The sequence below is a fragment of the Dendrobates tinctorius genome, unplaced genomic scaffold, assembly GCF_039654945.1.
Source record: "Dendrobates tinctorius isolate UK_male_01 unplaced genomic scaffold, ASM3965494v1 ptg000083l, whole genome shotgun sequence".
Lineage (NCBI taxonomy): Eukaryota > Metazoa > Chordata > Amphibia > Anura > Dendrobatidae > Dendrobates > Dendrobates tinctorius.
Window position 1 is genome coordinate 38404760 of NW_027361751.1, and position 24055 is coordinate 38428814.

General features: G+C 43.0%; 1 long non-coding RNA gene across 2 annotated transcripts; it reads right to left on the bottom strand.

The window, feature by feature from the left end:
• Window positions 1–215: 215 nt before the first annotated feature.
• On the bottom strand, window positions 216–14804 carry LOC141097245 (uncharacterized). 2 transcript variants are annotated; one of them, XR_012233904.1, is made up of 2 exons: window positions 14436–14583; window positions 216–786 (listed from the first exon to the last, which is right to left on the bottom strand). It is a non-coding gene; the product is annotated as an uncharacterized lncRNA (long non-coding RNA). The 2 variants fall into 2 exon arrangements; XR_012233903.1 differs by lacking the exon at window positions 216–786 and adding an exon at window positions 3707–4003 and having other exon boundaries at window positions 14436–14804.
• Between the last annotated feature and the right edge of the window lie 9251 nt (window positions 14805–24055).

Consider the following 24055-nt stretch of genomic DNA (forward strand, 5'->3'; position numbering starts at 1 on the left):
TTTGCCTGTAAGATCCTTCTGGGTTATGTCTTCCTGTGTTTATAGATTTCACTCTAAGCAAAATATGATAACACTGTGCACCTCAAAATCACTGAAATAGATTCTGCCTCAAAGAACATTTCATCTAAAAGAAAAAACATAATTAATCTCCTATTCCCCAAAAATTGGAACACTGTGCAAAATATAAAGAAAACAAGAAAGCAATGATCTGGAAATGTTTTATAGCCATAATTTATTCACCACAGATTGTTGACTAGACAGGTTTCCATTCCATTTGAAAAATTAACTCATTTAGATGAGCAGCAACACATCTCAAGAACGTTGTGTCTGGTCCATCCAGCTCTTGTGTAGCATCTTCTCTTATTTTTTACATCAGATTATAGACATCTGGGAAGTGAGGAGACCAATTGCTGTTCTTTTGGGAGAGAGATGTTGTCCCATTCTAGTCTGAGGATTCTCGCTGCTCCACAGTTTCGGGGTCTTTGCCGGATTTTTTGTTTCATTACGTGCCAAATGTTTTCTATTGGTGAAAGATCTGGACTGGAGGTGACCTGGTGATGATCTCCTGAACTTGTTCTGCTGAGCCATTCTGGTGTGATGGATGCAGTGGGTGGTTTAGCATTGTCTTACCAAGATATGCAAGGTCTTCTCAAAAATAGACCTTGTTTGGATAAGAGCAAATGTTCTAAGACCTGTACATAATGCTGAGGGTCTTTCAAAATGTGGAAGCTGCACTAATCTCGTGTTCTGTAGAGACAAGACCTTGCTGGAAGAAGTCAAAGCAGTCTGCGCCCGATGAAGAAGAAAAATGAAAATTAATTACTTCCTTTAGATTTGTTACTGGTTTTACCTGTACTATATTCACTTGTACAATCTACTGAGCTCATGTGTATAATGTCTGGTGGTAAAATTAGTGTTAATACTCTGTTTGATAATAATCAATGGACTCTATTCTTTTTTTTTAATGGGAGGGAAGTAAATATATATGTCTTTATAGGATCTAGCACAATAATGTGGCCCACACTTCTGACTAACATGCTGGGGGGCCCAGGTTCAAATTTTGCATCCAGGCCCATAGGACTGTTATGGGGTCCTGCAAGATAATTATAAACACAGTGCATTGAAAAAGCATTCATAACGCATGGACTTTTTTACATTTTTTCATGTTACGCTAACGAACTTAAATGTATTTTATTGGGATTTTATGTGATATACCAACACAAAATAGCAAGTATTTATGAAGTGTAAAGGAAAAGTTAAATGCTTTTCTAATTATTTTAAAAATATAAATCTGAAAATTGAGACGTGCATGTATATTCAGCCCCCTGTTGTCTAAAATTCTGAGTGACCAATTGCCTACAGAAGTCACATAATTAGTAAATTGAGTCCAACTATGCATATTTTCTTCTCAGTATAACTACAGCTGTTCTGTGAAGGCCTCAGAGGTTTGTTTGAGAACATTAAAGATCAAAATGCATCATGAGCACCAATGAACACACCAGACAGGTCAGGGATAAAGTTGTGGAGAAGAGTAAAGCAGGGTTCAGTTTTAAAAAAATAGCACAAGTTCTGAACATCTCACAGTGCACAGTTCAATGCATTATCAAAAAATGATAAGAGTATGGCACAACTGCAAACCTACCAAGACATGGCTGTCTACTATCTATCTAAACTTACATCTAGAGGAACTTCAGAGATCCACAGCTCAGGTGGGAGAATCTGACTACAGAACAACTATGAGTTGTATACTACACAAATGTGGCCTTTATGGAAGAGTTGCAAGAAGAAAGAAATTTTTGAAAGCAAGCCATAAGAAGCCCCGTTTGCAGTTTTCAAAAAGCCATGTAGCAAGTGGAAGAAGGTGCTCATGTCAGATGAGACGAAGGTAGAACTTTTTGGGCTAAATGCAAAACACTATGTGTGGTGGAAAACTAACACTGCACATAACTGTGAAAACACCATCCCTACCATCAAACATGGAGGTGGCAGCATCATGCCGTGGGGATTCTTTTCTTCGACAGGGACAGGGCAGCTGGTCAGAGTACATGGGAAGATGTATGGTGTTAAACACAGGGCAATCCTGGAGGAAAACCTGTTGGAGGATGTGAAAGACTTTAGACAGGGGTGCATGTTCACCTTTGAACAGGACAATGACTCTAAAAGTACTGCCAGAGCTACATTGGATGGTTTCGATCGAAGCATATTCATGTGTCTGAATGGCCCAGTCACACTCCAGACCTAAATCCCAATGAAAATCTATGAAAAGACTTGAAAATTCCTGTTCACAAACACCGCCATCCGATCTCATTGAGCGAGAGCAAGTTTTCAAAGGAGAATGGGCAAACATTTCAGCCTCTAGATGTGTAAAGCTGGTCGATACAAACCCCAGAAGACATGCAGCAGTAATTGCAGTGAAAGGTGATCTTGCAAAGTATTGACTAAGGGGGGCTGAACAGATTTATATATTTAAAATAATTAGAAAACCGCATATCATTTCCTTTACACTTCACAAACACTTGCTACTTAGTGTTGGTATATTACATAAATCCAAATAAAATACTTCTAAGTTTGTAGGTGTAACATAAATAAATGTGGAAAAGTTCAAGGTGATATGAAAACTATTTCAAGGCACAGTAAGTTTTGTTAAGAACACTAATTTCCTGATTATCTTGCAGTGTTAACAGGCTGCCGATCACATTCACACTGTGGCCATTGAACAAAGAGAACCTAGGATAAAAACAAAGTGAGAAATTACCCTGCAGTAAGTAAAGAAATAGTAATAGAACATGTAAATAACATAGGGGACTTAGTTAACACTATTTTGATCAAAAGAGTATAAAAGCCATCCCACTGCGACAATGTGAAACCAATCATGATGGACCCCAACTCTTGTAGTTCATCTCACCATTTGTTAAAATAGATGTGTGCAGAGCAGGACCCAGACATCTGACCATGGAAAGCTATATAGACAAATTGCACTTTCTTTTGATAAAAACAATGTAAACTAAGCCTCCTGTGTTTTATTTCCATTTACTATTACTATTTATTTACTGAGTGCAAGGTATTTGCTCATTTTGTTTTTATCCTAGGTCCTGTGTGTTCAATGGCCACAGAGTGAATGTGAACCTACACATTGCGCTTGTACCAACATATGTTCCGGCTCATTTCTTTCCTTTGATTTAGCGTTTTGTACATACCGGGGAGTGGGTCCCCCTTTTTTAGGTACTGCATTATGTCTATATAGCTTTCCATGGGCAGGTGCAGAACAGTTGGGTCTGGGTCCTGCTCTGCCCCACTATTGAGGCCTGATGGCACATAGAGAGGTTTTACACTATAGACAGGACCATCCTGATTGAGTCACCTTGTCGTGGTGGGATGATTTTTATGCTTTTTTGATCAAAATAGTGTTAAGTATCCTATGTTATTTTTTTTAAATCAAATAATTTTTATTGAAAAACTCCAAATTTCCATTTTTCAAAAACATGAATTCCATAATTCCATAGCGTAAATCATAGACAAAGTATCTGAACTTCAATTCCGTAAACCACCCTAAATCCAAATTCCAATATTCCAGAGAGGATCATTTTCATTTTCAGAGCTGTTCTGTTGGGGTGATCTCTTAAGGTGAGATCTTAGTGATTGCCTGCCCCTGACTTGATAAATATGAGCCAAGTGCATGCATAGAAGAAATACATCGGACTGAATGTCAGATGTGTGCCCCTTTCTCAGCAAAAGCTGGCACAGAACTGAACTTTATTAGTGCAAGCAAAAGATCATGCAACAGGCAGGAAAGGTGGCACAGCTTCTCAGCAGCCATCATGTCAGTCTGTGATAGGTTCATGCTAGGTCTGTTCCATATATGGTCTTCAGTGCAACCACCTCACATTCCAAGGACTCCAGGGCATTCTTCCAGGATGTAGACGCCATCTTGCCACGCCAAATATATTACAATCTTATGTAAGGTTAATAATTGATTTAGTTAGCCATTCTCTCCTTCATAATTCTAGAATAAGTAGCAAGGGGGAGAAAGAAGGAAAAAAAGAGGAGTAACAATTAAGGGATAGCATTGTAAATATTCTATCTCTAATTAGATTTGTGGGCGCCCTGGAGGATCCAATCAAGGACCTCATATCTTTTCAAATTTGTGAATAGAGTTATGCTTATGATACAATCTGGTTGGAAAGAGGAGTCTATTATTTATTCTTCATTGTAGGTCACCCATAGATGGAGGTTGTGTCTAACGAGAAGTTTACGTGCTTGAAATAAGATACCAGAGATACCTATAGATAGGAGTAAGTCGGGACCCACTCCATCTTCAAATAATACTAATATACATATACGGGGATCTGCTAACACTTTCCCTCCATACACCCTTTCTATCAAGGCGATGACCTCATTCCAAATAGGCCAATCTGTTTACATTCTCACATTATATGCATCACATGTGCCTCATCAATCCCACACCGAGGGCATTTTGCATCATGGCGATATCCTATCTTGTGTAAACCCTATGTTATTCACATGCACTATTACTATTAACTTATTTTCTACATGGGTATTTGCTCATTTTGCTTTCATCCTAGGTTGTGTGTATAAACAGGACTCGCACTGTCAAGAACTATGTCAGCCTATGCTCACTGAGCCAACTAGTGTAGACCTAGAATACATCGCTCAGTGTGTATGATTTACTTTGGTCTGCGTATTCATACGACCGCCAATCAGTAGAAGTTTCCTCCTGTTACATCTGTGTAAACAGATCCTTACTTACAGGTTGGACTATAGGGGAGAGTATATGGAGGTAACTTACCATATATTGGAAATAACCCTTTAACTGAGTGCAGTACTAAGATTGTGGCAACACACAAAAACCTCTACCTTATTCTTTAATAATAGTGTAGCGCTGTTTTTTTCTTTTATGGGACTGTATGTAATTGCACCATAGTCTGGGGAGCAAACAGGGTCCCATACAGAGTAAGGCTTTCCCCAACAGTGTGGCCCCTAACAGGTCTGTAATAGTGCTGTGTGCATGAGGCTGCCGGTCCATATCACTGGATATCATTTAAGGTTTAATAGTAATGATTTCTCAATTATTACCATTTTGTAAGTGCTTCTTACACTTCATCCTTTGACACCGGAAATTGGTCTTCTCTATATAAGATCACGGGCCCGGACCGCCCTTTATAAACATATATCGTATATGAAGTGGGCATTACAGGGTTAATAATAGCTACATAGTTGGTTTTGCTGTGCACGGATTCTAGTATCTGCAGAATGATAACGGTGTCGATAACCGAGGTTATTACTGCGTGATCCCATAATGATAGTGACGAGCAGCTGAGATCACACGATAATGGCAATGGCCAAAACAAACCTGTAATCCCAGAATATAATGTGCTGAGTGGGCACCGTGCAATCTTCACGGCCAGGCTCCTGTCCTCATAAATGCTGAGACATAAAGACACATGGAAACAAGCAGATTTCTTACCTTTACTCCAGTGCTGCTCACATGATAGAGAAATCCTATCAGCTGCTCTTTAACCCTAATCATAAAGGAGGCTGGTGGCATTCAACTTTTATATATGTGCCTTATACAGTATGAAAGTCACATCAGTGTCAAAGTGACCTCTACCCTAAATGTAACACCACAGCTTCTGGTGCACTACATGGTGCTCAAAGTAAAGCTTGTCCTGGGTTTAGGTCTAACCATCTCCCCAATTCACCCTTCCATGTATTCCTCACAAAATTATACAAATCCAGACAAGTCATAAGAGCTAGAACACAGACTATGGAATATGAGGTGCAGCTGTGGCGCCCTGCGTCTTAATCGCCACAAAAGGGTTAAATATGTACTGTTCTGTATGTGTTTTGTGAGCAATGGGAGTTATGCTTTCTCTGCTAGACACACACACAATTTGCCTCATTCCCTCATTTGTCTGAAGCTGAGAGCTTTGCAGACATGCCCTAACTGGGAGGGGGAGGGGCCGACTTGTAGTTCTCAGGGTGAAGAAGGAGGAAGTACGCCTGGACGCCACGATGACATGTGGCTGATCCAGGAGTGAGATGCTTTCAGAGCTTGGTGGTAAGCTGAGAGACTGCGTGGGATTACACAACCAGCAGAAAAGTGTTTTCCCTCAGAAATACTGCAATAACCTGGAATCAGTGAAGGACAGTGCAAGTGGGAACTTGAGCTGTGTCACAAAGGATTCAGACTGCAAGTTGCTGAAGTTGAAATACACAGTGAGTAGAGGCAATACTGGGAAGTTCTAAACTCCAGAAAGCCTTGGTCCCAGAAGGGATTAGAATAGCAGGAGGTTACACTGAGTTACAGCAGGGAAAGATAACTCCCATTCTCCAGAGCAGACTGTCACCTGGTGAGAGTTGTAATATCTCCTCTGAACTGCACCTGAACCAGTAAATGATAAAGTGACTTTCCTTGTCTCCTGCCTTATTACTTCATGCCTTCTACTTGCATCACAATCTCTGGGGGTCCTGCCCTGGTTGGAGAGGGTTTTAACATCTGCACTGCCATCACCATCTACTCCCCCAGGGATCATCTGCAGTGCCGGCTATACTACAGTCGAACACTCCAACTGGCATCACAAATCACTACATAAACTTTATCCCCATTCAATTCTACCCCTTTTACATGACCGCTTGGGGCCACGGACCGGGTCACCGCCGATGTGACATCTGCCATTGAAGTTAACGGGCCCGGTACCGAATATCCCACAGCCCCTCGGGCGCGTCACAGCCTCGTATCAGTCTAAAACTATCAGAATAAGCAGGAGGCGGTGGTCCAAGCTTGTGGCAAGCAATGTATTAGTCGAGCATACAAGGTATCGGCCACATCAGCCTTTACCATCGCACGTTGGACTAATACACTTGTTTTCTACGAGCTTGGAGAGCTGCCTCTTTGTTCAAAGGCTACATTCACACATCCATGTGCAATCTTAGTGTGCTGCACGATAGTTTACCGGACGGCGCATGGACTTCATGGATCCATTCACACAGTTGTGAAAATCATGGATCTAAGCATGAGATCTGTGAGTCTCTGAGCATATCCTGATCTGATTTTGAGGATTACTATAGGACATACTCAATGGATCTGTGTACGGGCCGAAAAAAAAATGGACAACACACTGACAATTCACATGGATGCATGAATATAGAATGATAGTTTTGTTCTTGTGTGGTGGGATTTTACACCAAACGATCTGTGTGGGATTATTCACCCCAAGGCTTGTCTGGGATTATTCACCCCAAGGCTTGTCTGGGATTATCCACCCCAAGGCTTGTCTAGGATTATCCACCTCAAGGCTTGTCTGAAATTGTCCACCCCAAGGCTTGTCTGGGATTATCCACCCCAAGGCTGTCTGGGACTATCCACCCCAAGGCTGTCTGGGACAATCCACTACAAGGCTTGCACCCTGTGTGAAAACAAAAAGAAAAAAGTCAGGACTTGGAGTGCTGTTCATACTGCTGACTTTATTGTAATCACTCTACTGGGAGTACAGCTTATTACAAGAGAGAGATTAATTAATAGGGAATGGTTAAAGTGAACTTGTGAGGAAAATGATGCTTCTTGAATGATACAGTATAAAATGGTCCGCAAACTGATAACAACAACTCCCAGAGTCTTCTTATCATTGTTAATGACATACTGGGAATTATAGGTTCAAGCACTACAATTATATATGGGGCTAACTTGACATTACAATTGATGGCTGTACTGAATGTGGTTCTGGTGCTGCATTCATGTACTGATGGTATTTCTGGTTCTGCATCCATGTACTGATGGTTGTGGCGCTGCATTCATGTGTTGACAATGGTTCTGGCACTGCATTCATGTACTAATGTTGGTTTTGGTGCCACACTTAAGTGCTGACTGTGGTCATTCCATGATTTCCTTCATGGCTATGTTAAAGCTTAAAAGTCCTCCAAACTTAGAGATGTGAGATTATGAAGAGGATTTGGTTGAGCTTCTGCTCCTAAAACTCGACTGAAACACGAAACCCAATGCAAGTCAATGGGGAAGCAAAGTCGGCAGGGAGTGGAGGACAGTTAACACACCTACATGCCGAACCGCTTTTTTAAAGTGCGCAAAATCTCTCTCTCTCTCGCTTTCTCTCTCCCCGGTCGCTGCACATGTCATCTCGTTGCCCACAGTGTACGTCCTTGCTCAGGGGCTGAAAAAAGTCACGTGCAAGCATTCTGGGAAATCCAACTTTGGCGCTCGGGTTGGCGACCGCATGGCCGACCTCACGCTATGGTCGGGTTTCGCTCGGCGAAACCCGACTTTAGCGAAAGTTGGCGACTTTTGAATTTGACCGACCCGTTTCACTTAACTCTAGCTACCGTGTGTTCACGGTGATTTTTTTTTTTAACAGAAACTAAACAGAAATCAGTTTTAGTTGAGTGGCTGTCAAGCTGTGATATAATTATCTATGTAAACTCTATGTTATTGACGGCGGAACGCACTAAATAATAAATAATAGAAAGTGCGTTCGCCGCCCGGGGTCCACCGTGCAGAGGTGTTACACTGCTGCTATGTAATGGCAGACGCACAATATGGCGGTATTGCGCACGTGGGTTGAACGTCACCCGGCGTGCGCTGGGCGGACTCTGATAATTCACAGAGACGCCAAGGCGTTAAACACAAATGCTGAGCCTTTTGACCTCACAGGTCTCAGCGGAATGCACACACGGTATATGGTCACAGGACTCGGGCCCAAGACACAGGGTCAGCGTCCTTCTAGACCTACTGTGCGTACGGCGTCGCAACCGCGGATGCCAATAAGCATTGCTGACTGCAGCGTGGCGACAGACACTGCCACAAGACGACAGTGCCCGGTAGCAGGCACACTGTCGGACGCTAGTACCGTGGATGATATGCACTGTGGCCTGTAGCTTGCCACTGACTGGCGCTGACTCTATCACTAGTTCCCTATCCACACAAGTAATATCAGAGGGAGGGGAATCTTAATGAGTCATTTGCAAGTCCATGCATCCGTCATCATTCACACAGGTAGCATCTAGAGTCTATACTAGCGTATGGCCGAGCGGCCATGCAAACCTTTTATAGCCTGGACCTTCCAGAAGCTTCCAGATCCCTGAGATGGACCAATCAGATCAGGAGAAGGACCTGTGCATGTGACTTCCGATCTCCAATGGGAGATCGTCTCGTGAGCATGCTCATTGGAGCCTACGGAAGGACTTAGCCTCTGGAGTGGCTTGCTGCTGAGCAGCCTGTGTTGCTATTGCTGGCCTAGAGGTGGCAGCAACAACCAGACCTACAGAGCTGGTCTGAGCAGAGTGTCGGGAACGATGGAACTGCTGAGCAAGCTCCTCTGCGGTCGGTGGAGAATGGGAGACCGCAGAATGTGAAGCTCTGGATCCCTGCTGTGCAGTTGCAGGAACACTCTAAGGCCATGTTCACATGTAGTGTAAATGCTGCATTTTTTTTCTGCTGCCATTTATCCACATCCACATGGCCTTTTGCAGCTTACTAATTCTCCAACGCATGAAGACGGAAACTCCCTCGACTTGGTCTTCTCTTGGCTTTGTGCAGTGGATGATTTTGCAAACTCCCTTCTCCCGCTCTCTGACCACAATCTTCTTTCATTCTCTACCAAGAACTGCCAGGCTGCTCAGGTCACCCCCACTGTCCATACTTATAGAAACATACAGGCCATTAACACCCAGAAACTTATGAAGAACTTGCAGTCTTCATTGGCCCCTATCCCCTCCCTCTCATGTCCTGATTCTGCACTGAAGCATTACAATGAAACACTTCAAAGTGCCCTGGATGAATTTGCATCCGTTATAAATAGAACACCACAACACAGACGGTGACAACCCTGGCACACCCTGCAAACACGCTTCCTGCAGCGGTGCTCCAGGTGCGCCGAAAGTCTGTGGAGAAAATCCAATCTACACGAAGATTTCATCCATTATAAGTTTATGCTTAGAACATACAACACTGCCCTTCACCTCTCCAAACAAACCTATTTCAACACCCTGATCACCTCACTGTCCAATAACGTCTCTTTGACAATTTTCATTCTCTACTCAACCCAAGAGTACAGGCCCCAACCACGGAGCTCCGAGCTGACGATCTGGCCAATTACTTCAAAGAAAAAATTGACCAGATCCGACAGGAAATTATCTCCCAATCACCTCATACCATGCACTGTCCTCCCTCCCCCACTGTATATAGCTCACTCTCTGATTTTGAACCAGTCACAGAAGAAGTAAGCAGGCTCCTTGCATCTTCTCGCCCAACCACTTGCATCAGTGACCCATTTCCGTCACATATACTCCAGCCCCTTTCCCCTGCTGTCACCCCTCACCTAACTAAAATATTTAACATCTCTCTCTCTTCTGGTATCTTTCCCTCCTCATTTAAGCATGCCATCATACATCCACTACTTAAAAAACCATCCTTCGACTGGTCCACTCCCGTCTTATCCGCTATCTCTCTGATAACGCTCTTCTCAACCCTCTCCAATCCGGTTTCCGCTCTCTACACTCTACTGAAACTGCCCTCACTAAAGTCTCTAATGATCTACTAACAGCTAAATCAAATGGTCATTACTCCATGCTAATTCTCTTGGATCTCTCTGCAGCATTCGACACTGTAGATCATCAGCTCCTCCTCACTATGCTCCGTTCCATTGGCCTCAAGGACACCGTTCTCTCCTGGTTCTCCTCCTATCTCTCTGACCGCTCCTTTACTGTATCTTTTGCCAGTTCCTCCTCCTCTCACCTTCCCTTTACTGTTGGGGTTCCTCAAGGATCGGTTCTAGGCCCCCTCCTCTTCTCCTTGTACACTGCCCCTACAATAAGTAGACTTGGTTTCCAGTACCATCTCTATGCTGATGACACCCAATTATACGCTTCTTCTCCTGACATCACGCCAGCCTTTCTAGAAAACACCGGCGATTGTCTAATCCAGGGATGGGGAACCTCAGGCCCCAGGGCCATTTATGGCCCTCGATGACCTTTTATCAGGCCCCCGGGCAGATTCTCAGGGACCGCATTCTTGGGCAGGGAGCTGTATTTTGATTGCCAAACTGAATTTCTTCTTGCTCTGTTAGCACACACACATGCAGTGTTCACTAATGAACACTGAAGGGCATGCAATGAAAGATTACATCCTAACACCAGTGCTAGAGTCAGGATGTAAATTGTGGGCAGAGTTTGTACGGCCCCGAAGGATGGTCTAAAAATCCAAATGGCCCTTGGAGGAAAAAAGATTCCCCACCCCTGGTCTAAACACTGTGTCTAACATCATGTCCTCACTATATCTGAAATTTCCATTTTTTTCACAAATAAACGCAAGTTATATCAATGAAATTTTACCACTAACATGAAGTACAATATGTCACGAGAAAACAATGTCAGAATCACCAGGATCCATGGAAGCGTTTCAGAGTTATTACCTCATAAAGGGACAGTGGTCAGAATTGTAAAAATTGGCCCGTCATTAACGTGCAAACTACCCTTGGGGGTAAAGGGGTTAAATGCACTTATAGCTATGGGCCTAAACTGTCATTCTGCCCTTATGCTCTTTAATTGAACTTGCGCTTTCTCATATATACTCCACAGAAGTATGATATACAGATTAGTTCCGTTTATGAATTTTGCCTTTTTGTTCTTTATTTTTGAATACTTCATTAATTAAGAATTACTACAGAAAAGAAGCAAAGGGATCAAGTGGTCATCACCACCCACACAGCTTAGCAACCAATATGAAGCCCTCAGGCTGGAGAACGAAAATGGCACAGCTCAGGATGATACCGTAACTACAAGAGAAGACACACTATCAACAAAAGTTACTCTGTCAACAAAAGCGGAAACAAATGACACTCAAAAACACTCACGAGTAACAAGCGGTGCGTCCGGAAAGAAAAGAAGAGTGGTAGTTGAGGGCGACTCACTACTAAGAGGCACGGAGGCAACTATCTGCAGGCCGGACATAACCGCACGAGAAGTATGCTGCCTCCCAGGAGCAAAAATCAAGGATGAGGCCAACAGGATACCAACTATCCTCAAATCCAAGGACGACAACCCTTTCCTACTGATACATGTAGGCACAAACGACACAGCAAGAAATGACCTACCAACTATCTGCGAAGACTTTGAAATTCTGGGGAAGAAAATAAAGGAACGGAACGTACAGATTGTTTTCTAATCAATCCTCCCAGTCGATGGCCATGGCATCAGAAGATGGAATAGGATACTAGAGGTGAACAACTGGCTGCGACGGTGGTGCAGGCAGCAAGGATTTGGATTCTTGGACCATGGCGTGAATTACCTCTACGATGGACTTCTCGTAATAGATGGGATACACCTCACAAAACCTGGGAAACACACATTCACCAGAAGACTTGCCACACTCATCAGGAGGGCTTTAAACTGGAAGAAGAGGGGATGGGAGGAAAAACAGCAGACAAGAACATGCAGCAGAAGGACAAACTAATCAAGGATACTAGATGTGGTAAAGAGGACCCAAGACAGGGTACTCAGAAGGAAGCTAAGAAAAATGAAGCAAAACTTCTTTTCTGCATGCTGACCAACGCAAGAAGCCTGACCAATGAGATTAAAGATCTGGAGTTGGTAATGTATGAGGAAAAATACGACATAGTAGGAATAACTGAGACATGGTTAGACGACAGCTATGACTGGGCGGCTAACTTGCAAGGATATGATTTGTTTAGGAGGGATCGTAAAAAAAAGGAAAGGGGGTGGAGTCTGTCTATATATAAAGTCCACACTAAGAGAAGATATACAAGAGGGAAATGAAGAGGTGGAGTCTCTATGGGTGGAGATACAAGGAGGGAAAAGTAATAAAATCCTCATAGGGGTTTGTTATAAGCCACCAAATATAACAGAAACCACTGAAAATGTATTATTAAAACAAATAGACAAAGCAGCAAATCACAATGAGGTGATTATTATGGGGGACTTCAACTACCCCGACATAGACTGGGAAACTGAAACCTGCGTATCTCAGAAAGGAAACCAATTTCTGTCTGTGACCAAGGATAATTATCTGTCACAACTTGTGCAGGGCCCAACTAGAGGGACAGCCCTTCTGGAATTAATTTTAAGCAACAGGCCAGATAGAATAACAGAAGTACGAGTCGATGGGCACCTAGAGAACAGTGACCACAATATAAAACAATTCCACTTGTCCTTCAGTAAGGTGCCCTGGAAGGGGGTTACAAAAACGCTGAATTTCAGGAAAGCAAAGTTTGATCAGCTTAGAGAGGGCCTTCGCCGAATTGACTGGGACAATGTCCTCAAAAATAGGAGCACAGAAAATAAATGGGAAATATTTAAATCAGTTTTACACACCCACTGCGAGCTAGCCATACCGTACAGAAATAAAAGGGCTAGGAACAGGAGAACACCAATGTGGCTAAATAAGGATGTAAAAAGGGCAATAAATAACAAGAACAAGGCATTTAAGAAGCTAAAACAAGAAGGCAATGAAGAAGCATTAAAAAGTTATAGAGAAAAAAATAAAATGTGTAAAAAACAAATACATTTAGCAAAAGTGGAAACTGAGAGACTCATTGCTAAGGAAAGTAAAACAAACTATTCTTTAATTATATAAACAGTAAAAAGATTAAAATTGATGGTGTCGGCCCTTTAAAGAACAATGAGGGTGAAATCATAGAGAGCGATGTGGGAAAAGCAAATGTTTTAAATACTTTTTTCTCAACAGTGTTCACACAGGAAAAGGATTTGCCAGGGGAAATGCAGAGTGATAATGTAAACTCCCCATTGAGGCTAGTTTCACACTAGCGTTTATTCCACGCAGCGCACGGCACCGCTAAGCCCCGCCCCCTGCCGACTCCCTGCCCGCCCCATCCGGTCATCGCCGCTTACTATCGCACATGGACGCTTGCGATCTGCGCACCCTATCTTTAGCATAGGGTGCGCAGATCGTGCACTGGCCGTGCGCTAGTTGGATTTTGGCGTGCGCTGCGCACTTTTGAAGGTGCGCCGAGTGCGCTGAAATGCAACATGCTGCGTTCGGTGCACACGGGCGCACCTTCAAAAGTGCGCAGCGCACGTCAAAATCCTACTAGCGCACGGCCAGCGCACGACAACATGGATTTATGAAGGATCGCTCCTGTCAAACTAAACTGATCAGCTTCTATGAGGATGTAAGCTCTCAAATAAAAAAAAAAGAAAGAGGAGCCAGCACCGCTTAAGGATAGAACGCATAGCATAGCGTGCATATGCACATTATATCTGACTGTATTCAAAATATTTGGCAAAAAAATTGATCAATTCAATTGAGCCACCCCGCCGCACCAAGGCAATCTCATGTGGGGGGTCCTACTCTACGTTTTTAATAAACACTGTGCCATACAGCCTCCTAAATACATTAAAAGCAAGACCACATTAAGTGCAATCCGTACCTGAGCATATCTAGATCGCTCCCATGATGCCAGATAAGGCAAGTGCAGATGAAGGCCAACCAGGTCTGAATGTAGACATGTCAGGCTCGCCATTTTTTCTGTGTTCACTGTGATGGATCTAGGCTGCTGTGCATACACACAGCAGCCCCGCCCTGCCCCAAGCTTTATTTAATTGTGCACCTGTGTCTGAACCTGCATTGCCCTTCATCTATGTTTGCTGGTCGGGCAATGTGTGGAGGCTAAACCTGATATGTCTGCATTCAGACCTGGTTGGCCTTCATCTGCACTTGCTTTTTCTGGCTTCATGGGAGCGATCCAGAAATGCTCAGGTACGGATTGCACTTAAAGTGGTCTTGCTTTTAATGTATCTAGGAGGCCATAATGGCACAGTGTTTATTAAAAACGTAGAGTAGGACCCCCCACATGAGATTGCATTGGCGCGGCGGGGTGGCTCAATTGAATTGATCAATTTTTTTGCCAAATATCTCATTTTGAATACAGTTAGATATTATGTGCATATGCACTTTATGTTATGCGTTCTAACCTTAAGCAGCGCTGGCTTCTTTTCTTTTTTTGTAAGCTCTCAAATGGACCAAGAAGAATCATTGGATGTCATTTATCTCGACTTCTCTAAAGCATTTGACACTGTCCCACATAAAAGATTGGTAAGTAAGATGAGAAAGCTTGGGCTAGGGGAAAATGTGTGTAGATGATTAGGTAGCTGGCTTAGTGATAGAAAACAAAGAGTGGTTATTAATGGTGCATACTCAGATTGGGCTAGGGTTACTAGTGGGGGGTACCACAGGGTTCTGTATTGGGCCCCCTACTATTTAATATATTTATTAATGATCTAGTGGATGGCTTACACAGTAAGGCTGAGTTCACACGTTGCATTTTTTTCGCGTTTCCGCGGCGGTTTTAACCACGCGATTTTGCCGCGAAAACGCGAAAAATAAGCATCCCATGCATTCCTATGGGATTCCGCAATGCTGTGCTAATGCTGTGGTTTTTACCGCGGCGGAATCGCTTTGCGGTAAAAACCGCAGCATGCTCATTAATTTGCGGAATCGCGGTGATCCCGCACCCATAGGAATGCATTGTTCCGCTTATTTCCCGCATGTGGCTGTGCACACCATGCGGAAAGTAAGCAGAACAATTGCGGATGGTACCCACAGTCCGGAGGAGAGGAGACTGTCCTCCGGGCTTTGGGAACCATATCCCTGTAAAAAATAGAATTTAAAATAAAAAAATATTGTTATTCTCACCCTCCGACGTCCCGCGCAGCCTTCCCGCCTCTCTCCACGCTCCGGTCCCAGTAGTCCTTTGCGAAAATGCTCGCGATGACGTCCGTTCTCGCAGGATCGAGAAGTCTCGCGGTCATTCGCGCGACGTCATCGCGAATTACCGCGAGACGTCGTGATCCCGCGAGAACTGACGTCATCGCGGGCATTTTCGCAAAGGATTACTGGGAACGGATGCGCCGGACGTCGGAGGGTGAGAATAACACCGTTTTTTATTTTTTTTTACATTCTATATTTTACTACTGATGCTGGATAGGCGGCCTCAGTAGTAAAAAGTTGGTCACACTTGTCAAACACTATGTTTGACGAGTGTGACCAATCTGTCAATCAGTTCTCCAAGCGATGCTACAGATTGCTTGGAAAACGCTAGCATTTTGCAAGCTAATTATGCTTGCAAAATGCTAGTTTTTCCACGGGAAAATCGCTGGAATTTAAAATGCGATTTTCCCGTGGACTGGAATTCCGGAATTCTCGCGGTAATTTCCGCGAGAATTCCGGTACGTGTGCACTTAGCCTTAAATATCAGTATTTGCAGATGATACAAAACTATGTAAGGTAGATAACACAAAGGAGGACAGTTTGCAACTACAGACAGATTTGAGTAAATTGGAGAATTGGGCTGAAAAATGGCAAATGAGGTTTAACACAGATAAGTGTAAGGTTATGCACATGGGAAGGAGAAACAGATGCTACAATTACTTACTAAATGGGAAACTGCTGGGGAAATCAGACATGGAAAAAGACTTATCTTAGTCAATAAGAAGCTAAATTGGAGCTCCCAGTGTCAGGCAGCTGCCACCAAAGCAAATAGGGTCATGGGATGCATTAGAAGAGGTCTGGGGACACGAGATGAAAACATAATTCTCCCTCTGGACAAATCACTCGTCAGACCACACTTGGAGTATTGTGGGCAATTTTGGACACCGGTGCTCAAGAAAGACATTACTGAGCTTGAAAGGGTTCAAAGGCAGGCTACTAAAATGATAAATGGAGTTGGTTCACTACAATACCCAGAAAGGTTATCAAAATTTGGTCTATTTACTCTAGAAAAGAGAAGACTTAGGGGAGACTTAATATATATGTACAAGTATATCAGAGAGCAATACAGAGATCTCTCCAATGAACTGTTTGTATCAAGGACTGTGACAAGAACAAGGGGGCATTCTCTTCGTTTGGAGGAAAGACAATTTCTGCACCAGCATAGAAGAGGGTTCTTCACGGGAAGAGCAGTGAGGCTCTGGAATTCTCTTCCTGAGGAAGTGGTGATGGCCAACTCACTGAATGAATTTAAGAAAGGAATGGATGCTTTTCTTGTGAGTAACAGTATAGAAGGTTACGAATAACAGAATATTATAGGTAGATGGTTGACCCAGCTTAGGGGAAGGAATTTTTTTCCCTATTGAGAAAATTGGCTTCTACTCTGTGGATTTTTTGCCTTCCCCAGGATCAACAATGCAGAACAGCTGCACTAAAAATAGGCTGAACTAGATGGACATAAGGTCTTCCTTCAGCCTTCAAAACTGTGTTACTATGTTACTATGACATCACTGTAAAGTGTCAGATCGCTGATCTGACAGATTGCACAGCACTCTGTCAGATCAGCGATCTGACAGGCGCTGCACAGGCTCCCTCTGTGCCTGCTCTCAGCAGGCACTGAGGAAGCCGCCTCCTTGCAGGACCCCGAAGGCCCCCGTGGCCATAATGGATCAGGGGGCCATCAGGGAGGAGACCCTCAGAGCGACGCGTCACTTCGGGGGTCTTAGGGAAGCGATTCTTCACTGTGCCCCCGGTACACTGCGATCATGTTTGATCGCAGTGTGCCAGGGGTTAATGTGCTGGGGGCGGTCCGTGACCGCCCCGACACATAGTGCCAGGTGTCAGTTGTCCCTCAGAAGCACAACTTTATGCCAGTCACCGGCTCTTTTAGGTCGTTTGACCTGTTCTATGCCAACTACTTTTAAAGAAGACATGTTGCCTTAAAGAAGTTGTACACTACTTGGACAACTCCTCGTACCCCACCACTTGTCTCCAATAAAATAAAAAAGCCTATACACACCTCCTGTGCTGGCGCCGTTCCCACAGTGTCGGCACTCACTCTCCCCGGGGTTGTCGTGCGGGTGCTGTGACATGTGACAAGCGTCGGACTGGCTTGGTAAAGGCCCACCAGTAACATTGACTCCTGAGACCCACTGTTCACTATGCAAAAATAAATAACCTGACCATTGTACACAAATTTACGTTAGCTTCTATATAATAGTCATTTGAATAGCTTGTTTAATGAATGATTGTGAATCAAGTGTAATAGCACTACTTATTAGCAGTGCTGCACAGGGGCCCAACAGAGGATTCTCCTGTGGGCCAGTCTGAGCATCCAATCAAGTTGAATCAACGCTGGATTCCCTGTGTCCGCCCTCGGATAAATTGAGCATGAACAGGAAGTCAGAGATGACCGGCAGCCCGGACTTCCTCCTCATGTCCAATTTGTACATGAAGAAGAATTAGATGCACTGCACATCCATAATATCAATAAAGGATGCCCCATAAAGTATCAACAATTAGACACTGGACAAGAACTATATATGTTTTTTATTTTTGGGTACTATGCAATATACCAATTGATGATCTGTATTCTATACACTGACCCAGCCCAAGGAACGCTGTATTCAGTGTGAATAGAGTTTGTTTCTATGTGATTTTACTGTAGTTTTATCATGTCACTTACAGTTTTTTATGAATAAAATTACTTTGTACTGCATTAATTTTTGCAACCTGCAAACAGGACTTCTTATAGCTTTGCTTTAAAAATGGATTTATTTGCAACTCTTCCATAAATGCCAGAATTTTAGAGTGTACAACTAATAGTTGTCATGTGGACATATTCTCCCACCTGAGCTGTGGATCTCTGCAGCACCTCTATGGACCTTTTAGCGGCTTCTCTAATTAGTGCACTTCTTGCTTGGAATGTCAGTTTTGGTGGACGGTCATGTTTTGGTAGGTTTGCAGTTGTGCTATACTCCTTCTATTTTCGATAATGGATTGAACGGTGCTCCGTGAGATGTTCAGAGCATGTCTTATTTTTTTTTTATAACCCAGCCCAGCTTTACTCTTCTCCACAATTTTTTTACCTGACCTGTCTGGTGTGTTCCTTGGTCTTCATGATGCTGTATGAATTCTAATGTTCTCAAACAAATCTCCGAGGGAGTGTTTCCACGTTCAGGAAACACTCAGGAATTGCTGCGGATTCAACGCTGCGTCCAGAGGTTCCAGCATAGTGGAGGGGATTTTATGAAATCCCGTCTCCACTATGCGTCTGATTACACGGGTGACTGAACCGTGTAATCGGACATGCGGCGCGTCTTTCCAGACCGCAGCATGTCAGTTTACCTTGCGGAGACACTCTGTCTCCGCAAGGTAAACTGCCTATGCTATGAGTACCTTGCGGTGACTCCGGATGTGTTCACTGAGCACATCCGGAATCACCGCGCGGCCAGAAGGGGGTGAGGCCTTGGGTGGAGCGGGTTTTCCGCTCTGTCCAAATACGTGGACATGCCCTAAGTCTATTCAGCTCATGTAAAAAAAAAACGCTCTTCTGCACTGTCCCATTGAATAATGTCAATCAAACTGCTTTCAGTTTTTTCCATTGACCGCAATCGAACCGTTAATATGGTCATCGGAACGTATCCTCAGGCTGGATTCACAAAGCCGTTTAAAATGTCTTTATGTTGCCTGATTTTTTTATTGGTCTTGTCTTATTCTGATTGTCAAAGTCGGATCAGAATAGGACATGTTCCGAGTCTCACGAAATCTCTTTCTTAGATCCGTGATTGTAACAAAGGTGAGAATATAACCTTTCTACTCAATGTGTCCACGTGCTGTCAAATTTTTTTTATTCGGGCAGCACAAGGACATTTCACATGGATGTGTGTATGCCGAATCAGGCAGACGACCTCTCTCTTCAACATCAGTCTTCCAGTCTCCCTAACCACGCTCTTCAAGCTTGTTCTTCTAAGTGACCTAGAACAATTCAAAATGGTGCCAATCCACCTCCTCATAAGTGGTCAAGCTACAGCTGCTTTCAGTAATAAAAGGCTACTCCTGGATTGTCAATAGGATTTTCTGCTTCTGTCCTGTATCTTAATACTCTGGCCAATGCAGTGTGTACATTCCCTGACATCCCAATCAACCTCCTTATAAATACAGAACTAAAAACTTAATATTTCTAGCATGTATTTACTGAAAAATGGTCAAATTGACATTTCAGAAGATGTTTACAGAGGCAGGTAAAAAGGTCTCCTCATTGTAAGAAATAACTGTGTAAATTCCCATAAGGATGAGTTACATTTTTCAAAGACTTGAATTTCTACTTATCGTTGCTCATATAAATCTCAGTGTAATCGAATTTGCACAGACAATTTCTTTAAGCCTGAATATAGCAGCTGAGGTCAATTAGTACAAGAACCTTGATGTCGGAGAACACTTAGGAAACGATGAGTGGTGGATGGTTCAGGAAACACTTCATACCCATTATTCTACTTCTGTTTGCTTGAATTTAATGAATCTTGGTAATAAACCGGACTGTCTGGAATCTGGAGCTCAATTAGTGTCGGAAATTAAGCTAAGGGCATTAGTATCTACTTGTGCTACAGCTGAGCAAGTCGTCCCATTCTTAGGGCGAGAGGTTCATTCGCAATAGAACGTCAATCATCAATGATGTTTTCCATTCAAGTGGCTTTAGAGGTTTTGTTTGGGCAACCAGTGCTGATCCACCGAGGTCAAACAGGTTCTATCAAATATGGTTTTCATCCACAGCGATTACTCACTGTTATTTCTGAAGCTCTTTTTACAAGGATTGGGCCCCTTAGCTGCTACCCTGGTAATACCATCATGGAGAGTGCTGTGGGATCATTCAGTGTCATGAGCAGGAGGGTGTTGAACGTGCAAGGCTATGTTCACAAGTTGTGGGTTTTTTTCTGCAGGCAAAATCTGCTCAAAGAGGCTGCAAAAAGCAGGTTTTGCTGTGTTTTTGTTGTCCCTTGTACATGGTGACAAAGTTCAGTGCCCCCCCCCCCCCCCAAAAAAAAAAAAAAAATCATGATGCAACTTCCTAAAGGTTTTTGCACCAAAAACACAGCAAAACCTGATTTCTGTGTTTTTGCACTTACCCATTGTTTCCTATGGGTGAAAAAAAGCTGCAAAAACACTGAAAAAAGTAACATGCTGCAGTTTTCAAAAACACAGCAGTTCTACAAATCAGTCAGGAAAATAAAACCCAATGTGTGTGTTCTGTCCTCACTAAATGTAACAGAATTCATGTAGCTATACAGGCAGCTAAACCGCTATACCAGGGTCCAATAAGGAGACTGTAGTTGAATCTGTGCTTTATTGAACGTGATGGTATATTGGTGCGCAGTGAAACTACAAGCAAAACATATATATACACACTCAGTCAATACAGGGTACATCAGCAATTCATATATACATAATGCATTATAAATCAACATCTGCACTAATAGCTAACCAGGGGAAGTACTGAATAACCAGGCTAATATGAGACAGCTATCTAATATGAGATAGCTATGCTATCACAAGGGGAGAAGAGAAATGAGATGCTTCCTGAATACAGGCTGAAGGAAAATGGAGAACTGGAGGGAAATGGAGACTGGACTAACCATAATGCTTTGCAAAAGGCTACCAGGATGCAACTGCAAAACTTACCAGAATGCACTGCAACAGAGGGAAAAATACAAGCAAAGTGAAAGTAAAATAACACAATAACACTGCGGTTATGACTCTGGACACTAGAGGGAGCCAAAAACAATGAAAACAATAGAATCTATGGAAAACTGAACATTCTATATTATTCTCAGTAAATCATTGTAAATATTTTCAAACAGACAGTCAAAGGTTATGAATTCGATGTCGGAGACAGAACAGTGTGTGCATGAAATTTCTGAAATCTGATAGACTTTATTGATACTGTAAAACAGCTTAAAATTTGCATAAAAATTGCAGCAAAAACGTAATATGTAAACATAACCTTACACACCAAGAAGGGTTTGTCAATTATTCCAAACCTACATCCGGATAGCAACACAAGAACAGGATCTTCTCAGATTGGGTTTCTTTGTAACTTCAAGTTTTGGTTGTGGTTGTACGTATAAACTACACTGCCACTGATGGAAGCAATTCCAGTTTGGGGTGGGTAATTTACACCCCATTGGTGGTGCCAGCTATAGTTTAGAACAATTACTGCAAGTTCACTCTGCATTTACTTCCATGGGAGCATTGGGAGTTGAATAATCCCGGAGTATTCTCACTTCTACAGATAAAAATGTGATCAGACATTTATAGTATATTCTTTGGACATGTTTATAAGTGTCTGAGATAGGAATACCCTTAAAGTCCATAAACAGACCTTACTTTTTCACCGATCAACACCACTCACAGCTGGATGAGGCTGTCCAGAGAAAATGAGCAAGAAATGAAGCCTCGAACATCCAAGTTAGTGGTCTTTATATACAGTATAGATGCATAAGCTGGAACACACCCTAAATACAAGAAAAACTGAGGGCCGCACAACATGGTTTCCTATTTATTTTATCAAATCATTCCCCCTATGCCTCTTATTTTATATATGGTTTTGTTTGTGGCATGTTCCATTACAGAGGTAATCTACTGTAAAAAACAAAAACATGTTAATATGGACCATTGGTAAAATAACCGGGTGTTGGTAAGAGAGAGAGAGAATGAATGGTTTTGTGCCAGAATGGAAAACGCGGCCTTAGGGGTTAAAATAAAGAATGAAAAATTATTTCAGCCATGCTCAGCTTTAAAAGACGGAATCCGTCGCTGGATTCCGTCTTTTGACGGACAGCGATGGATCCTGCGCTCATAGGCTTCCATTATAGCCAATGATGGATGGCACTGGATCCGTCACTGTCCGACTTTTCGACGTACACAAAAAACGTTACTATGTCCGTTGTCTCCGGCTGACGGGCAAAGATTTTCAGACGAATCCGTCGGTCAACGGATGAAACGTGTGGCCATCCGTCACAATCCGTCGCTAATATAAGTCTATGAGAAAAAACCAGATCCACCAGCATCATTTGCTAGATCTGTTTTCTTTCACAAAACAACGGATTGTGACTGATGGCAAAAAAAATGATGTGTGAAAGAGACCTTAGTCTATTTCTTTTTCTGAGAGATTTTTTTTTATTTCTGTCCTTCTGTGAGCCATTTCTCATTTTAGTGTAGAAACTTGGGAAGACAATGAGGAGCCTTGATGTGGATTGTGAGCTGGCATATTTTGGCCAAAATATCGACTAGTACCTCATATTTTATATCTTTTTTCATCTTTTTTTTTACTCGCACATTTTCCATTTTTATGTACGTTACGGCAAGACCCTTTTGTGCTGCTTCGGTGAGGTGGGGTGTTTGCCTTGTTGGATGCACTTATAAAGTGCTGGGCAGCCTGGGTGATCTAATAGTATGGGTGTCATCAATAGGTCAGACACTGTGCAGTATACGTGATTGGTGCCCTATGCAAGCCTCATCTTTATGCATTTTTAATACTAGGCAGTAGGCAGCAATCCCCTCTATGAACTGGTAGGGGGATTAGAGGGATCAGGACAAGCCTCATCATGTCCTGATGATTCCTGTACAGGAAAAACCAGTACTGGTGAGATCCGTGGTCCGTGTGCCATCTTTATATACATGTGACATCCGTGAATCCGTTTGCTGTCCATGTGCCGGCTGTTTGACACGTACAGCGCTTGGGAAAAGCAGTACAGTTCGTGCTCGTCCTAGGCGCCAGCTACTGAAAGCAACTCTCATCACTGTCTCCTTTTCAGCGCGACCAGGAGACAATGATGGGAGTAGTATTCAGCAGCTGAGTAACTGCTGTGTGAAATAAAGAATTTAAAAAAATAAAACTACGTGGGATCCCGCACAATTTTCATAACCAGTAGAGGGAAAACCCACTGCTGGATAAATTCAAATCAGCAAGGGCTAAACAGACAGATGTGGGTTGTTATTAATAACCTGGGAAGGGATCAGAGATTTTGCCCCACCAGGTTATCAAAATCAGCCCTCAGCCGCTCCAGAAATGGCGCATCCATAAGATGCTCCATATCTGGCTCTTAGCTTTGCTGTTCCCACTTGCCTTGTGGCGTTGGCAAGTAAGGCCTGTTTCACACATCAGATTTTCCAGATCAGTCAAAATCTGCCAAAAAGTGAAAATGGCGGATCCGCTAAAAATGTGTAAAAACGGATGCAAGCGGATGGTACGGATCTGTTTCTTGACGGATCCGCTATACGGAT